The sequence below is a fragment of the Muscardinus avellanarius genome, assembly GCF_963383645.1.
Source record: "Muscardinus avellanarius genome assembly, chromosome: X".
Taxonomy (NCBI): domain Eukaryota; kingdom Metazoa; phylum Chordata; class Mammalia; order Rodentia; family Gliridae; genus Muscardinus; species Muscardinus avellanarius.
Genome location: NC_137792.1, coordinates 27,435,333 through 27,451,084, shown reverse-complemented (window position 1 = coordinate 27,451,084; position 15,752 = coordinate 27,435,333).

Sequence of the window (15,752 nt, the reverse complement as noted above, 5' to 3'; positions counted from 1 at the left end):
CACTGGCATAAAGAAAAAAAAAGATTTTAAGCAAGGAGGTACTTAAGTTGATGAGATCCTCTATTTGAAAATACACCCTGGATACCATCCAAAGAAATAGATAAGCAGAGGGCGGAGTTGCTGAAAAAAAAAGAGATATTCTGGCAGATATTAATGCTATCAATTATGACCTGAACCAACAGTGTGAATGACTATGACAATATACAAGTTTGTTTAACTTGTAAATGACAAAAGATGTTCTTTGGAAATAATAACTCATAAGCAAGATATCTGATTTTTAATTCATCAAAGTAATAGAGAAAGATATGTATTTTGTCAAAAGTATATGTAAGCAAAGGTGTATGTGCTTGCTTTTTAAATTTATTCTTCTCATCAATAACTTTAAAATAATAGATAAATTGAATTGAAAAATGAAAATAACATAAAAACGAAACATCTCTATTCAATGAAAAGTATAGAAACTACTGAATTTTAGAGCTTGATTCACAAATAAAGCAAAAGAAGGCCAGTGGATGGTTAATGATATTGTAAAAAACAATGGTTCTAACTTTATCCAGAGTCTCTAATGATTGAATGAGTTATGCCTGCCTTAGTGCAGAAAGAATGGATTAAATATTTAGACTTTGAGCATTCTGTTTCTTCCATATGTTCTGATGAAGTATTAGAAATGTTGGTAAAGTGAATGGCTAGAGAAAAAAGTTACCTAACTTTATTTTAGAGCTTATTTTCTTTTTTTCTCAGTAAAGAGAGAGAATTTTTAAAACCTGATTTAGGTGCTGTGGGCTGGTCTCAAGTGTTGTTCAGAGAAGTTGGAGATGGTATGAAGAAATGTAAGCACCATGAATTATAGCTAAACTGTACTCTAAATTATTTTTCAATCTCAAAACAAGGCTTTAAAACATCTCTAGAAAAGATTATCTTGGTTATGTCCATTTGGTTTAAAATTGTTAGGAAGTTAAGTATTTCACTTATATTGCTTCAGGGGTGGAGTGGAAATATAATCTCAATGAGAGGACTTAGTGAACTTGTCTCATTGCAATTTCAGAAAGATAGTACCTGAAAGTTCTATCATTTTCATAATGCTCAAAGTCTAACTATTAAACCACTCCTGCACTGAGGCAGAACTTAAGCCTGGTTGCAGGCAGTACTCTCCTCTGCCTCATGAAATCTGTATTCTCAGCCTGCCCAAGAGTTGTCATAATCCCCACTTTACATTTAGTAGTAACCTTTATCCACCCTTCTGATGTTTGAAATTGTTCTGTATTTTAATACTCATTTCTTAAAATGCTCACATAGCATTTATAGCCAATAATAACTCTATACAGACTTTTAAATGATAGCCAATCTCAAACTGAAGGTACTTAGATATGGACTAATTGTTTTCATGAATGAGAAAACAATAGTTTCTCATAAATTAAATATTATATTTCTTATTCTTAATTAACACAGTATGGCTTTATTTGTAGTTAGGAAATAAAATATTTTACTTACATGGATCAACATTTAAATAACTGTTTATTCTTTTGATAAATTTACTGAGCAGTTGATTAAGAAATTATGTAGGCATAACATTGAGCAAATCAGTTTTTGCAACAAAGTTTTTCCAAAGCTCTTCATATTATTTAATGAGTAGGAAACATTATGTTTCAACAATCTTACAGTTCCTAGAAAAACTGTGTTCAAAGACTACTCAAGGGAAATGAATTAAAATTTGAACAGGTTAATTTTTATATCCCATGATTCCTTCAATTAGGGCCATCTTCTTTTTTTTTTTTTTTTTTTGGTGGTACTGGGGTTCCTGGAAGCCCTTCTACCTCCTGGATACACTCCCAGACCTATTTATATATATATATATATATATATATATATATATATATATATATATATATTTTTTTTTTTTTTTAAATTTGGAAATAGGGTCTCCTAAGCCAGCATGGCTGGCTTCAAACCTGAGCGATCCTCTTGTCTCTGCCTCCCAAGCGCGGGGATTACAAGCGTGTGCCACCATGCCCAGCTTTAGAGCCATCTTTTGTAACAATTGGTTTTATTTGTTTTAGGCTGAGAAAAAGTTGACAGTTATTGATATATTACAATTATGATAAGCATAAAGATGACTGTTACACTCATGAACATGGATTAAAACTAAAAGGAAAATACATAGGTTGAGTAAAGATATATGAGTAAGGACTGCTTGAGAATACTAATTTATAGGGAGCAAATGAAATCTATGAGTGAAAATGATAAAATGCCACCAGAAAGAAATCAGGAAATCAGAGGAATAGTGGCTTAGAAATCTGATGAGAGGGATTAAAGAAATTGGGAGTGATCTGCAATATAATTGATCTAGAGAAGTTGAATAAGACAATAACTAAAACATGGTTAGCAGATTTATCAAATTACTATGGAAATAAGGGCCTTAGCAAGATTATTATGAACGAAGTCACAGATTCCAGTTGATGGTGAAGCAAATAATAGATCAGAGAGTAGACTGAATAAAGCTTATATTTGCATAATATGGTTTTCTAGTATGATTCAAGATGTAGGAAAAAGCTAGTTTAGAAATGCATTTCATAATGATAATAAAATAGCAAGAAATTTTACAGATGCAAATATGGAGAATGGCCCAAGAAGAGTATTGTTACATGGTTTGACAAATGTTCTCAAACTTGTATCTATGGAGTGGGGGAAAAAATAGAGTAGCAATGGAAAATTTAGCCATAGCAAGACAATGCCCCTTTAGCTATATATAGGCCTAGAATAGTATAGGAGAAGAAGCCTCTATTTTTTAGGGGTACTTGAAAAAATGATGTTTTCTAAGGGAATCGGGATTCAGTTAAACAAGGAGGAAGTTATATTATGGATAATAAGAATACATTGAATTATTTTACTATGAAAGAAAAAATCAAGGACTCTAGATATATGTATAGATGACAAATCTGATAAAAAAAACTTGTGGGGACAATAGAACTGAGAAGATAAGACCCAAAAAACTTGTATTTGTCATTTTAAAATTAATGAGGATGTGAAACGTGAGAATTTTGGATAAAAAAAACAACTCAGTAATGAACTTGATTCTGTTGCCATGCTTCTGTTTGTGCTCAGAATACTAAATTGAATGTTGGTGAAAAGTTCAGCAAGGAATGGTATGACACAGTAATTAGCAGCAGAGAGATTATTGTATAGTAATTACAATTCATTCCAAATATTACATTGTAAATATTCATCTCTGACTCATAGATTCCTACAGCCTGTTTTATAATTTTGAAATCAGTCATCCACCCACCATTTTCTTAACATATTTCTCCCTTTTGCAATCCCAAATATTTCCTAACTTCAATGTTTCTTCTATACGTTCACAGAATATTTGAATATATATGTGTATATATATGTGTGTGTGTGTGTGTGTGTGTGTGTGTGTGTGTGTGTGTGTGTGTGTAACCAATATATAGATCCATCTAGCACACCATAGTCCCTTTGCATTGGCAGAAGTACCTAAAACAACTAATTTAGTGAAATAAATAACTTAAACATTATTTTAATTTACTGAGTTGATGAAGGTAAGAGGAAGTATATTGTTTAGTTGAAGTAAAACACTTTATTGTGCTTAAACTGTGATTCCTATCAGTGGAATCTTCTTACTATGATGTAGAAGCTAACTAGCTCAGGATGAAGTCCTTTCTCACATTGGCCTGATGTCACTCCTGCAGTCAAAATAATTTATTATTAATGACTTGTGATGGTTTTTATTTGTCTCTATTTCAGCACTTCTGATATGTTGGGTAAAGCTTATTGATTCCACCAGGTTTGGCTTTTATGATAATTTACAAGAAAGGTAGCCTTGAAGAAAGCTCACAGAAGAGATGAACATTTTTCAGATATTACCCAAGTGGAATAAAAGAAACATAAAAGGTCTGTTTTTCTCCAGCTAAACTAATGATTCAGTTAGGGTTGGACTTGTGGGTGGTAAGAGATAATGGAGAAAGGAATATTGTTAGCTGTAGAGGGCTACTCATGCTTATTTAATATTGAATGTTAATGATGAGCTATGCTCTTTAAATAACATAGGAGTTCAACATGAGAGGTAGAATTCAGTTTTTAAGAGCTGTAAAATTTTCCCTTTGAGAGGCCTTAGTGTGTTTCAGTAAGGATTTGTTAAATGGATTATATTATAGAATGTGTTATGACTAATATTTCAGTTATCCTTACATCAGAAGCATCTAAAAAGTAAAAGTAAGTATTCTGTTTTATCTACCCTAGCTTTTCACGTAAATGTGCAATTTGTCTTGATTGGATCTAAATTGTTGAGGGGAGAGAAAACATGTATCTCTTTTCTATGGCACTCATGGGACATCAAATTGAATTCTCATGTGTATTGTTGTGGCTTGACTACATTTGTCTGTTTTTATCTCTGCTATGCAAAAAGATTACTGAGTTTTATCTTCCCAGTGGGAAACTGAAAAAACAATATTCTCCTCTTTATTGATATGCTTCTTCCAGGAAAAAAAATACAGCTAAATAAGTTAGTTTTAAGCAGCAAATAAAACAACCCTGAACACTGAATAAAATTGACGTTCAGTGAACAGCATTTGAAACCTGGATAGACTACCGAGATGTAGCAGATCAGGGATTAGAGAAAAAATAATTGTCATCTGATGGCAAACAATTGAACAAAAAATGAATATAAGCTTTCAATTTTATCAAGTACTGTGTGAAATTTTTATCAATCTTATTACTATAAAGCTAGCCTTTAGCTTTTTTTCAGAAAATGCACAAATCACTTGAATTTACAAAGCTGGTTTATGAGATAATTTACTAAAACAAATTATGATATGCTTTATACATCTCATTATTATAGTTTCAGACATTAAAATTATATTTTTAATTTATAAAATTCTGATAAGAACTGAAAAAATAAAAATAAGAAAAAGATAAAAGTAATACAAATCATTTTGCAATGGTAAAAGTATATAATTTCGATTTAGCAATGATAAAAGATTATCAACAAAGTATTAAAATTATTTTGTTTCCTATTTTTTACTTACAAATAATTTTAAACATTCATGGTAACAATTAAAATTAAGCATGAATTGTTTTTTGTTCATGACCAGTAATTTTCAGAGACCAAAAGTATGTGAGGAGGAGGAAGACATGAGATACAAGATATTATTATTCAAGGGAAATATAAGGAATATGAAATATTCATTTTTTATATTTAATATACAGTTGTTGAGATATTTCATATATAAAATGTTGCATTTTACATATTAGCATTGTATATCATGCATAAAATATAGATAATTGTAGTTTACATGGAGAGATAGTTATACGTTAAAAGGGAAGGCTTCAAGAAATAGTTAAAATTTGAGTTAGGCTGGTGTGGACTGAGGTAAAATATGGCAATGAAGTATGTATAATTCTGATATCAAATAGAAATTTGTAAGGAGCTGGCTTGAAAACTTGCTTACATATTGTAGAAATATGTACTTCTTGTACAGAAGCTTTTTAATTTGATGTCATCCCGTTTGTTGATTCTTGGTTTTATTTCATAAGCTTTGGAGATCTTACTGAAAAACTGTCTACAAGTACCTATATGTTGAAGAACTGATCTTATGTTTATTTCTAATAATTGCAAAGTATCTGGTCTAATTTTAGCTCTTAGTAGATCTTTTGTTGACTTTTATTCAGGGTGAGAGATAGAGAACTAATTTCATTCCTCTATATAGGGATATCCAGTGAGATCCGCCAGTCTCAGAATATCAAAGGTCATTCTTATGTTTTTTCTAATTTATGGAACCTAGAGAGAAAGTAGAAAACAAAAGGGACTTCACATAAATGAGAAGAAAAACCAACAAAATTTTGAAAGAGGATTTTAGAAGGACATTGTAGAGGGGAAAATGGAAGATTGAGGAAAGGAACAGTTCAAATAATATTATAAAGGCATCTACAAGTCTCACCAACATATACAGAGAAGGAGGAGGGGGAAGTGTGGTGGAATGTGAAGGGAAACACACAAAGTGCCCTATACATGTATTTTATATCACTTTAAAAATTACTATTATGTATAATTGCAAGGTACCTATAAAAGTACAAAAAAACTTGTATAAATAAAATAATCTTATATATTTACTACATTACAATATATAGTATTCTTTTACAGAGCCATAGAAGTAGAATGTAAGTGCTACGTACCTTTTAGACTTATCATGTGATTGGTAGGAATCTACATACAGGTTATAAAGTATTGGTTGTAGTAAGTGTTCTTTAGTAAAAGAGGTTTAAAGAAAATTTATTCTTGGAAAATAAAATTAGATCTTGTTTTATGTTCTTGGACTTGACAAATTTGGGCAAACGCACAAAAATTAAAGAACATAAAAATGACCTAGTAAATTATATGCCTGGTAATAAGTGCCTAATTAATAGGAAACACAAATTAATAAAATAAGGGCTATATGAAGATATTTGAAGATAGTTATTAATGAACATATAACTCAGCAGAAATCTATGATTTCACCTGAATTTAACCTTTCAGAAAAATTATACAAGAGTAGAAATTCAAAATGTAATTATCTTATAGACACTGTGAATACTATATAGTGGAGTAGACATTCATATCCCCTGTGAATAACAGAATATTATTACTCATGTCTGCCAGGCATGGTGGCGCACACTCGTAATCCCAGCGCTTGAGAGGCTAAGACAGGAGAATTGCAGTTCAAAGCCAGCCTCAGCTACTTAGTGAGGCTCTCGGCAACTTAGTGAGACCCTGTTTCCAAATAAAATATAAAATAGGTCTGGGAGTATAGCCCAGAGGTAGAAAAGCCCCTGCATTCCACCCACAGTATCACAAAAAATAAATAAATAAATTATACATCATGTCTACCCCCATTCATATACTTTCTCTCTGTCTGAAAGTTACTAAAGTCATAAACTAAACAAAATCTGTGCTAAATTATGTTATCATAAATGCTTAAAATTATTTGTAAATAAAAATGAGAAACAAGATATTTTAAGTACTTTGTTCACAGTATTCAATCATTACTAAATAGGAATTACCTATTTTTAGCATTATAAAATGTTTTGTGTTACTTTACAGTATGCTATTTCCATATAATAATAGTTATGGCCTAGGACTAATACAGGACCCAAAACACCATCAAATTAATGAAGAATATAACCATATCACATGCATCTAAGGGAAACCACCAATAATTTAGCTATCTGAATATAACTAAATGCCCCTTTAAAAAAGCATATGAAATATACATATTATGTTTTATATACAGTTATTGAGAAATTTCATATATGAAAATTTATTTCTACATATCAACATTGTATTTCATGGATAAAATATTGATAGTTCATTGTAATTTACATGGAGATATAGTTATATGTTAAAAGATAAGCTCAGAAAGAGAAGGGATATATGTTTTCTCTAATATGTCCAAAATAGGGAACATTGGGGATACCAGAGGGACTCCAGATAACGGAAGGGAAACCTCATCAAAGCTGAAATGGAAGGATAGGAGAAGAAGAAGGCTGAGGTTGAAACCGGGTGTGGTGGCGCATGCTTGTAATCCCCGCGCTTGGGAGGCTGAGACAGGAGGATCACACAGGTTCAAAGCCAGCCTCAGCTACTTAGTGAGGCTCTCAGCAACTTAGTGAGACCCTGTTTCCAAATAAAATATAAAATAGATCTGGGAGTGTAGCCCGGAGGTAGAAAGCCTCTGGGTTCCACCCCCTGTACCACACACACACACACAAAAAAAAAAGAAGGCTGAGGGCTGAGGTTGAATAATGGAGGAGCTACATCCAAATATGTGTAAAAGTATGAATGTATCTTGGTTAACCTGGACACTCAATTTGGGGAGGGGGAGAAGAAGTGGGGGATGGAAGAGGGCACCAAGCACAGTCTGAATGTATGCCATTTTCAATATGTTCCACATAAAAATGAAAAATAAAAAAGAGAAGTAAGTACAATAAGTACATATTTCTCCTTTTGCACCTACTTCATTACCATACTCTACCTCAGACTACACTAGCCCAATTCAAGACCTAGATTATCAATATCCCCTCCAGGAAACAACTTTACCTTTTGTATTTCATGTGGCATTCCTTTTATTTAATCATATTTTGACGCTTGCCAGTCAGGTCCATTTTCAGTTCAGCAGCGAGTAAAGAGCTGAATGCATTTTGGCCTAGTATTTAACAAAGCATCACTCATGGTATCCCCCAAATTATGTTACTCCTTCAGAAAATTTAAAAAAAATTATGTTTGTTCCCTAATTGGAATTTGGGTTTTATAAAGATGTTATCATGGCATTTTCCTCCATCAAACCACGCCTAGCCCCTATAGAGTTATATTCTTATTTTTAGGGAAAAATATTATGCTACCCGTTATGTTTTCACATACCCATTCTAAGATTCTTTGTTCTCTTCTTTCTTTGTCAAACTCATACAGTGGCTCTTTTATGGGTTGTCCTCAAATCAACTTTCAATCACCTTGAAGATACTCCATTACATTTTATTCTTTTATTACCATATCACATATATATCACAAAATCAGTTTCATAAATTATTTAAATAGAGAATCTTTAAACAGCCAGTTGTTGAAAATAGTAGCTAAATTTACATTTTTTATTACTGCTAAAACTAATCCATTTAAAGATCTAGCAAATCTTGCAGGATAGTTTGTAAAACAGAGAAAAGATAACAAATATACTATTTTGTGACTTTTTCCAGAAAGATAATTAGTTAGGAAGTGAATATTTCTGAGTCTGTCCATTCCTTCAACCCCTCTCCTCTAACTTTGAATGCCAGCCTTAGCAATAGTGAGAAAGGAATTTCTGTCGACCAGAAAAGCTGGAATATTAACTATAAGGTTAAGTTACTTTTTTTTAATTGTTAAAGTCTTGTGAAATTTAACTTTACCCTGATAACATAAACGTATTACCATACTAGGAAAAAAAAACTAGTGATTCCAAATGGCTTTAATATTAAATTGTATTATATATTGTTATAATTCTTCCATTTACCTAATGTGAATATGATAATACTAATTATTAAAGTATCTACTGAGGCAAAGCAAACTGTATATCAAACCATCTTTCTCGGGCTTCAGTTTATAAAAAAAGAATGTTTTACTATTTATCAAGTCCTGTATTCAATATTTTCTTAAGCAGATTATAACTTGTTCTAAGTCTCATATTTTTTATCTAAGGATTGGGTTTAATAACAATAAATATAACAATGATTTCATCATAGAGTATTGTGGAGACTAAAATGAAATAATGTAATGTATGTAAAATACTTATCACAATGCCTTACACATAGAAACCCATAATTGAAAGCTGTCCTTGGAAGCCAGGGGGAGATGGGAACAGACTTTCAACTACTAGATCCACCACTACAAAACACTATGTAGGAATGCTCAGTTGCTCTCTTTACTAGCTGTTACACAAAGATTCTCTGTCTGGCGGTATTTGATGGTGGAAGGATGGATGTCACATTCATAGGCCTTCTATATTTTAAGTCTATGGAAATGGGACTTGCTGGTGTTCCTTGAGTCCCACATCGTCCCCAAATAGCTCTTACACCACAGGAACTTGAATGAGAAAGGTACTGGTGTTTGGATGCCAAACCTGCTGTAACAGCAATTTAAAGCAGTGTCATTAGTGAGAGTAGAGTTAAAAAACAGTGTAGCCCCCAGATCAAATCCTATGTCCTCTCACAATTATTACTGGATTTCTGTAGATATTGTTGAATAATATTTCTAAAGTTGTTATAAACCTTTGATAAATATTTAACACTTCAAATTATTGTCCCTTATTAGTCTGACCATTTTAATATAGATGACTTGCTAAGGAATTAGAATAAAGTGATAGAAACAGAATAATCTTCAAATATGTATCAATTTACTTTCTCAAATTAAAAGAAAACATTATTCTAAATATCCAAGAAAAACCATAAGCTAAAAGTAGACTAAGTGCAAGGAGATTTACACCTAGCCACATAATACTAAAAGAATTGAAAATCTTGAAGGCAGCAAGAAAACTTTCATAACACATACAGGATAAAACTAACTGCTGACTCCTTATTATCTATAGCTGAGACGAGAATACAGTGGAATGACATTCTAAAAAAATGTTAACTGATAATCTTATGTCCAGCAAAACTAACTTTGAAACATGAAAGTTTAAAAACATTGACTTATATAAATTACATGGATGGATTTTTATGTCATGCAAATCTATCTCCATAAAGCTAATAAAATATACTCTGATATTTTATTTACTCAATTTAACCCCAAAACTGACCTGCTTCCTTTTAGATCACAGGTATTAAAGAAATGTTAAGCTTAATGTTTTGGATTTTCTATTCACATGTAACAATTTAGGGTATGCTAAACAAAGTAATATAAAACAAGAAATTGAGTTCCTGAGCAATACTTGTTACATATAAATTATTTCCTTCCTGCATGCATCTAATGAGTAGCTTATTGAACAAGAAAGCTATCATAGTGCTGTTGGACATAACTACTTTAATAATTTTTCAGTTGAAACTAGAATTTTGCTGCATTGTTTCCACAATACAATAGTGAAGCCTGAGACCAGTTTGAGGAAACTGCTAACACTTAATCTCCCACTTCACACATTAGAAGAGGACTTTCTGTAGTATTTCCACTTTTTCATCTGTTTTTTTCTTATTGTTTTGGTTCCCTCTTGAAATGTGAGAAAGCTCACTTGCTAGTCTGAGTGAAGACAGCAATTTACCAGCAAGAAATCCAAAGGTGGGAAAACTGTTCACTTCTTTGGATGAATGAGGGCAAGTTAACAATAGACCTAGAAAAAAGGCACCAAACACAGTATGAATGTATGCCAATTTCAGGATGATCCACATAAAAATAAATAAATAAATAATAAATAAATAAATAAATAAATAGAAATGCTACAAATAATAAAATAAATCATTGCATTCTGACAAAAAAGAAAGAAAAAAGGCACTGATAAATCAGCCCTGGGAAGAAGAAAAAATAGATCTGTTTTTTCTACCCTCTGTTTTTTTTTAAATTTTTTCCCACAATATAGAGGTAGTGATATAGTCCCTATCATTCTCACCATGATATAGACACAAGGTGGAAAACATGTCTACTTCTGAGTATGCTAGCTATTTCCCTAATGGGTTTGTTTGGTTTATTACCAACTAGAAATATCCATACAACTTAACATGTCCAGATACAGAGAATACAATCCCATAGGTATATAGATTCGTTCCTTTTATCTTGTAATCAAGGTAATAGTAGTTTACCATTGAAAATTTGAGACATGCACATAAGCATGGGAAATAAATATTACCTATAGTTTTATCAGCATATGGAAATACTTTGGTGTTTTGTATTTTATATATTCTTTTAGGTGCATTTTTTTTTTCTTGAAGGGCTTTTGGAATTTTATTCCTATTAGTTTAGCAACATTTCTGTCTGAACTACTTTAAAAGGTTGACAAAATCACTGTGATCACATAGCGGAAAAATGTGAGGTACAAAACAACACAATTTACGTAAAGATGCAGGCAGTAATCAATACTGGAAAAGAATGCTTTTTTTTGCCTTTTAATTTTTTATTTTTTATTTTATTTTTTTTTAAGATTTTTAAAAATTATTTTTATTTTTATTTTTTTATTAATTTATTTTTTAAATTGGTGCATTGTAGTCATATATCAATCACATTGGAGTACAAGACTTGAAAGGATATACAAGCACACATCATCCAATTAGCCCTCCTCCAGCCCCCATCCCATTCCATCCCCCTCCCTCAATCGCACGCTTCTTTGGTGATTTACTTTGATACATTTGTTTATGTACCTCCTGCGTTTTAAAGAGGCTCCGTCCTCCAATATTACATACCCTCTGATTGGTCACATTAGTTGCTTCACTATAGGGCCCTTTCTATAGCTCAACCTCTTCCTGTTGCCCTTTTCCTCCTACTTATTGCTGATTAAGAGAAGCATCTGATTTATATTTTCTGCGATATTTCTCTGTGCATGCTGCGTTGCAAGTACCGATCCCACTCTTGATGATCCCAGTAGTGGCCTGGCTACTCAGTGGACTGATCCAGACCTCGCTGGCTCAAGCAGCGGCCTTGCCTCATGGGAGGCCCCAGTTCTGGTCTCGCTGGCCCCTGCACCGGTCTAACCCCTAAGCTGGCTTTGGTCCCGGCCTTGGAGGCCGCAGGAGTGAACTTGCCTCATGCCAGGCTCCGATGCTGGCCATTGGCCCCAGCACCGGCCTAAACCCTCGGCAGGCTCTGATCCCGGCCTTGGAGGCCCCAGCACTGGTCATGCCTCAAGGCAGTCTCCGATGCCGGCCTCGCTGGCCCCAGCACCGGCCTAACCCCTCGGCAGGCTCTTATCCTGGCCTCGGAGGCTCCAGTACCGACCTTGCCTCACGGCAGGCTCCGATGCCGGCCTCACTGGCCCCAGCACCGGCCTAACCCCTCGGCAGGCTCTTATCCTGGCCTTGGAGGCCCCAGTACCAGCCTTGCCTCAAGGCAGGCTCCGATGCCGGCCTCGCTGGCCCAGCACTGGCCTAACCCCTTGGCCGGCTCCGATACTGGCCTCGGAGGTCCCAGCACCGGCCATGCCTCACCGCAGGCTGCGATGCCGGCCTCACTGGCTCCAGCACCGGCCTAACCCCTCAGCAGGCTCTTATCCTGGCCTAGGAGGCCCCAGTATCGGCCTTACTTCACAGCAGGCTCCGATGCCGGCCTCGCTGGCCCCAGCACCTTCCTAACCCCTCGGCAGGCTCTTATCCTGGCCTCGGAGGCCCCAGTACCGGCCTTGCCTCAAGGCAGGCTCCGATGCTGGCCTCACTGGCCCCAGCACCGGCCTAACCCCTCAGCAGGCTCTTATCCTGGCCTCGGAGGCCCCAGTACCAGCCTTGCCTCATGGCAGACTCCAATGCCGGCCTCACTGGCTCCAGCACCGGCCTAACCCCTCGGCAGGCTCGTATCCTGGCCTCGGAGGCCCCAGTACCGGCCTTGCCTCAAGGCAGGCTCCGATGCCGGCCTCACTGGCCCCAGCACCAGCCTAACCCCGCGGCAGGCTCCGATCCCGGCCTCGGAGGCCCCAGCACTGGTCATGCCTCACGGCAGGCTCCGATACCAGCCTCGCTGGCCCCAGCACCGGCCTAACCCCTCGGCAGGCTCTTATCCTGGCCTCGGAGGCCTCAGCACCGGCCTTGCCTCACGGCAGGCTCCGATGCCAGCCTCACTGGCCCCAGCATCGGTCTAACCCCTCTGCAGGTTCCAATCCCGGCCATGGAGGCCTCAGTAGTGGCCTTGCCTCACAGCAAGCTCTGATGTCGGCCACTGGCCCCGGCGCCCGCCTAACCCCTCAGCAGGTTCCGATCACTGTCTCTGTGATTATTATTTCAAAGGTTCCAGGTGTAATGTATCAGATCTCTGCCTCCCCTGAGTATTGGCCACTGGCATTGCCACTGCCTCCACCATTTCAAATCCTTTTTCCACTCTGAATGTTGTCCAGTGTTCCTAAGCATGCGTGATGGTAGCATTCGACATTTGGTGTAATTTCTCCAAAAAAATAAAGTTGGTAAGATCCGGTTTCTGCTTCTCCTGAATACAAGTCTCCACCACCATCGTGGAGAACTCTTTCAACACCACATTTCTCCTTGGTCTCCGCTAAACTCTCTCCTTATATGTGATGTCTGAGATTCTTAACAATATAGAGAAAGAGCAGTCCTCTTTCACGGCTAATTTTTCCATAAGATCCAGTGCGTTTAGATAAGTTTTGTCTGCATCTCCAGTGTCCTGGCATCCATAACGGCTTTCTTACCTCCTCTCCGATATTTTTCTTTATCTTTTTCTGTTCTGGGCCCGGTTTCTCCAGGGGTCTGGCGTGCTACGCACAGTTCGGCCCGGGGCCCAGGGTCCCGCGACCCTGGCCCCAGCTGGCGTGCCCCGCGCACGACCCCTGCCCAGAACCCAGCGTCTTACTGGGCCTGGTTTTTCCAGGGGTCTCAAAAGAATGCTTTTTTAAAAGTCGGGCGTGGTGATGCACGCTTGTAATCCCAGCATTTGGGAGACTGAGACAGAAGGACTGCAGGTTCACAGCCAGCCTCAGCTACTTAAGTGAAACCCTGTTTCAAAACTAAATTAAAAAAAAAAAAAATAGGGTAGCTCGGAGGTAGAATGCCCCTGGGTTACATCCGCAGTACCACAAAAAAAAAAAAAAAAGTCTGACGTAGGAAGATCGTGGTTCGTAGGCAGCCTCAGCTAGCGAGGCCCTTTGCAACTCAATGAGGCCCTGTTTCAAAATAAAGACTAAAAAAATAGGGCTGAGGGTGTGGAATGCCCCTAACACCTCCAGTACCACCAAAATAAATAAATAAATAAAGTCTCATGTGGACAGTTCAGGTTTTTCTGGGGGGAGGAGTACTGAGGATGGAACCCAGGGGCATTCTACCTCCCAGCGACACCCCAGACCTATTTCATTTTGATACAAGGTCTCACTGGGGTGATGAGTCTCAATACTTGCTGAGGCTGTCTTTGAACCTAAATCCTCCGGCTTCGGCCTCCCAAGAACTGGGCATGTGCCACCACGCCCGGTTCGATGCGGACAGTTTTCACGAAGGCTGGCTTCCGTGTTCTTCTCCACTCTAAAATCCTAAGGAGTGATGACCTTTTTGCAATCCGCCTATCTAAATCACCCAAGTCGACACCAGCGCTCCAGCCCGCGAGAAAGCGCAGCACGAAAATCGTGGGGGCCGCCATGTTGCTCCAGCCCTTTTAGGTGCAATTTTAAAATAAGATAGTTTAGTCAGGTGTGCTGGTGTACACTTGTAACCCCACTACTTGGGAGGCTGAGACAGGAGGACTTCAAGTTAATGAGACTCTCGGCAATTTAGCCAGACTGTTTCAAAACAAAAAATTCAAAGGGTGATAGAATGCCTTTGGGATCAATTCCCAATACCATCAAAAAATAATAATAGTATATTTCAATGTCGCATTATAATATTTGCACATTTAAATATTTTTAGCCTAAATGGTTTAATTTTTTGGTACTTGGAATTGAACCAAGGGTCATTCTACTGCTTAGCTATATTGCAGCCCTTTTTATTTTCTTACTTTTAAACAGTGTCTTCCGAGGTTTTGGAGGTCATTTTCAGAGTCATTTGCTCTCAAATTTGATATCATCCTGTCTTAGCTTCCTAAATCCTGGGATTATAGAAGTGTGCCACCACGCCCAGCAATTGTTTTAAACTATGCCTTTAACTGGTAATTTTGGGGAAGCATAAAAATGTGAAAACCACTTACATCTAAAATGAAATATTGTTTCCAGAAATAATTTCATTAAATAATTACATTAAATAATGTTTTCTTTTAATGTTACTGTGCTTGCAAACTGTTATTGCTTTTAAACTATGTTCTTTAGGGAATTTTTTACATATAGGTTTGTTACAATTTGTACTGATAAATGATATCCTACCATAAGTAAAATATTTTAAAATGTTAATTCAATTATGTCTAAGAGGTTTTTTTTGTCATACGTAAACATTTGTTTGTATGTGGGAAGGGTACTGAGAATTGAACCCATAGGCATTCTACCTCCAAACCACACCACCAACTCTTTTAGTTTTCACTTTGTAACAAGATCTCACTAAGTTTTTGAGGTACTAAGTTTTGAGATAAGGTTGATTTCAAACCTGTGATGATCCTGTCTCAGCCTCCCAAGTACTGG